This window comes from Antechinus flavipes, chromosome 5, assembly GCF_016432865.1.
Source record: "Antechinus flavipes isolate AdamAnt ecotype Samford, QLD, Australia chromosome 5, AdamAnt_v2, whole genome shotgun sequence".
Classification (NCBI taxonomy): domain Eukaryota; kingdom Metazoa; phylum Chordata; class Mammalia; order Dasyuromorphia; family Dasyuridae; genus Antechinus; species Antechinus flavipes.
In genome coordinates this window covers 86506432-86509996 of record NC_067402.1, presented here as the reverse complement: position 1 = coordinate 86509996, position 3565 = coordinate 86506432, and the positions used below count along the sequence as shown (strand labels likewise).

General features: G+C 33.4%; 1 protein-coding gene across 4 annotated transcripts in view; it reads left to right on the top strand.

The window, feature by feature from the left end:
* Positions 1–3565, top strand: part of DPP6 (dipeptidyl peptidase like 6) — a 1012545-nt gene that overhangs the window by 630546 nt on the left and 378434 nt on the right. The gene's annotated exons all lie outside the window — the stretch shown is intronic.

The following is a 3565-nucleotide window of genomic DNA, read 5'->3' as shown; positions in this document are numbered from 1 at the left end:
AAAAGGAAAAGAACCTATATGTACAAAATATTTATAGCAGTTCCATTCTCAGGGCAAAGAATTAGACATTAAGAGAATGCTCATCAATTGAGGAATGACTGAATAAATTGTGGGAAGATCAGCTGTGAATGACTGCTATTCTCAGCAATACAGTGATCCACAACTACTCTAAAGGACTTATGATGAAAAAAAAAATGCTATCCAACTATCCAGAAAGAGCTGATTGTGTGTGAATACAGATTGAAGCATACTTTTTTTTTCTTCTTTTTTTCTTGAGGGTTTTTTTGAGAGGGAGAGATTTATGTCTTCTTTTGCAATATGACTTTTGTGGTAATATTTTTGATAATTTCACATGTGCCTTCTTAGTGGGTGTGGGAGTGGGGAGGAAGGGAAATCAAAGTTTTAAAAACAAATGTAAAAAAATTGTTTTACATGTTCCTGGGCGAAAATAAAAATATTAAATTAAAAAAAATATCATCCTATAAAGTGATGCTCCTTGTATTTCTGTGATTTTGACAAATTTATCTAACAGTTCTAATAGATTATTAGAACTATGGGGGATAGATTACCCATAGTTGAGTAGCAAAAGTTCTAAGACTTTGAAGTCAGAGGATCTGCATCCAGATCCTGGTTCTATGACATATTATTATTATTATTATTATCATTAATTATTATTATTATTGCTAAGGCAATTGGGGTTAAGTGACTTGCCCAGGGTCACATAACTAGAAAGTGTTAAGTGTCTGAGGCCAGATTTGAACTCAGGTCCTCCTGATTCAGGGTTGGTGCTCTATCTACTGTGCCACCTAGCTGCCCCAACATATTTCTTTTGTTGCTTCATCTCTCATTTACTTATCTCTGTAATGTGGAAATTGAATTAAATGATCTTTCAGCTCTAAATCTTATTTTCTTATATTTATTATTATCACTGACAATGATCCTCTCAGATCTAGCTAAAAATCAGCTAATAAAAATAAATGATATTTCCATAGTTTTACAACTTTTTGACTATTGAAGTCCCATCAGTATGGTACCTCTACTAGGTAAGTACTGATGATGTGGTAGTATTCTAGTTCAGGATTTCTTTGTCTCTTCTCCTACCTCAGAAGTTAATAGTGATTTTACTTTTTCCTCAACAAACTGGAAACTAGTGAGCCTATTAAAGGTTCTGCTTCCCCTAATGAAAATTGACACTGAGGTCAATTGATAAGGTTTATTATATTATTTTTTTGTTAGTATAAAGGAATGAATAGAGGTACCAATGACAAGTTGGAAAAGAGAAATTTTGTAGGAAGGCACTTTTTCTAGTAACATTTAAACAGTTCAGTAAATGTTTACTAAGTGTATATTGTGTCTGAGATGCTATTGTGGGCACTGAAAAAAAAAGACAAAAAATAAGAGATTAGCTTTAATATGAAACTTATTATCTACTGAAGGAATCCCATCAGATTATATCACATGCCTGTGTGTAGGACTGACTCTGAATAGTTTTTTTTTCATTGTAAGTTAATGAAGTCTACTAATAGGATTCCTTTCATTGTTCTCTGATGAATGGAAAAATGAAATTTCTGAGGTCTTCTGATAGAAACTTGTCTAATTTTTCTATTGTTTGCCACTTTTAACAAAATTTCTACCCTTCCTTCATCTCCTGTCTAAAAACAGATTTTCACATTTCATAGTCTCCAAAGAAATATCCTTATTCTATGATGAACACAAATCAAAAAGTAATTTGCTTGGTGAAATGGCCCATACTATCCTCTACTCTTCATCGTTTTCTAAAGGAATTTATCAATTAAAGTGCCAAGAATGTATACTTTGGGAGCAGATGGCCTTGTTGTTTAATGGGAGCCCAAAACAAACATGACTAAAGTTGAATTCATGCTATTAAGTAGGAATAAAGCTTTTAGCAGTCACAGCAGTCATTTGTCTTCTGTCTTAATGCTGTCTTAACTTCTATCTATTTTGTTTTCTTATACTTAGAAGAATAGCATACCAGAAGAAATTGTATTTGGAGATAAAACCAGGAGCAGAACTAGGGAGAAACAAGAAAAAAGTTACCGAGAAAAATAAGTATCTGTTGCTGTTCAGCTACTTTTCAGTCATGTCCAACTCTTCATAATCCCATTTGGGGTTTTCTAGGCAAAGATACTGGAATGGTTTGTCATTTCCCTCTTCAGTTCATTTTACAAATGAGGAAATGGGCAAACTGGGTTAAGTGACTTGTCCATAATCACAGTTAGTAAATGTCTGATGCTGAATTTGAACTCAAGAAATTGAGTCTTCTTGACTCTAGGTCCAGTTCTCTTATCTGCTATGCCACTTAGCTGCCCCTATCCCAGCATGATTATGGTAAAGCTTATAGGGACTTTGGAGAACAACTAGTGCAAGATTTTATTTTATAAATAGGGAAATCTATTTTAATAGGCTTTCTCCAAGATAATCTAAGTAAATGGCAGAGCAGGCATTTGAACCCATCTCATGATTTCAGATTTAGTTGATATTGAAGAGCTTTTAATGTTGGCTGAACTAATCTTGTACTTAGAAAATCTAGCTGTCTGAATTGTGTAATTTAATGAATGAATCAGATCTCTAGTTGCCACAAAATAATCTCCCTTCCATAAATTTATGTGCCATTAGAAGGTAGTAGTTCATCCTTTCTCTGTATAGATGAAGAGTAGGAAGGAACATAAAAGTGGTAACTCTAACTGCCCTGGTTGGTTAAGAGTATTGATGAATGTGACCTGACTCTAAAGAATGAGATGCCAAGGATAAAGGCAAATATTTTGAAAAAAAAGAAAGCACATTTTGGGTGCAGGAAGAATCCCAAAGATAAAACATGATACTTTTCAATGAAGTCAACCTTAAATAAGATGATAGAATTTTTCCATCTTAAAGCTTGTTATGAGTCCACTAGATAAAGGGATTAAAACCTGGAAGAGACCATTAAAAATTTAATCCAGCTTCCCTCCTCTTTTAAATGAAAAATTGGAAAACAAAAGTAGAAAATTAGCTCAATAGTTGTTTGAATAAAATGTACCAGATGACTATTTAAGACATCTTCCATTGTTATTAGACATCAAACCAATATAAATATCACATAGAAATATGCCTTTAAAAGTCTTCTATCACAAGAGTGGCACATTTTACCCTTTGTAGTGAAGCAAAACATGTACTGAATAGGAACAAGAAAATTGACAGATTTGCAATCTAATCTAGGAAGAAAAATGTGAAATTATTCCAAGTAGAAAGAGAATCAATTAGAAATAGAATTATAGAATGAACCAACTGAAAAGGACCATAGGAATCACAAAATTAAGAGTTGTTAATGACCTTCAGGGACAGAGACTCAACCACATCTTTTATGTAAGTGAAGGAACCCAAAGTTACTTTACTTACCCCAAGTTGCATAGATGAAAAGTGGTAGAGCAGGGATTTAAAGCTATGTTCTCCAAGTACAAAGCCTCTACTCTTTTCAGTACACCAAGCTTTTATATCTTTTCAGCAAGCTCAAGCTCCATTATTTAGATGAAGAAACTGAGGCTCAGAGATGAAATGATTTGCCACA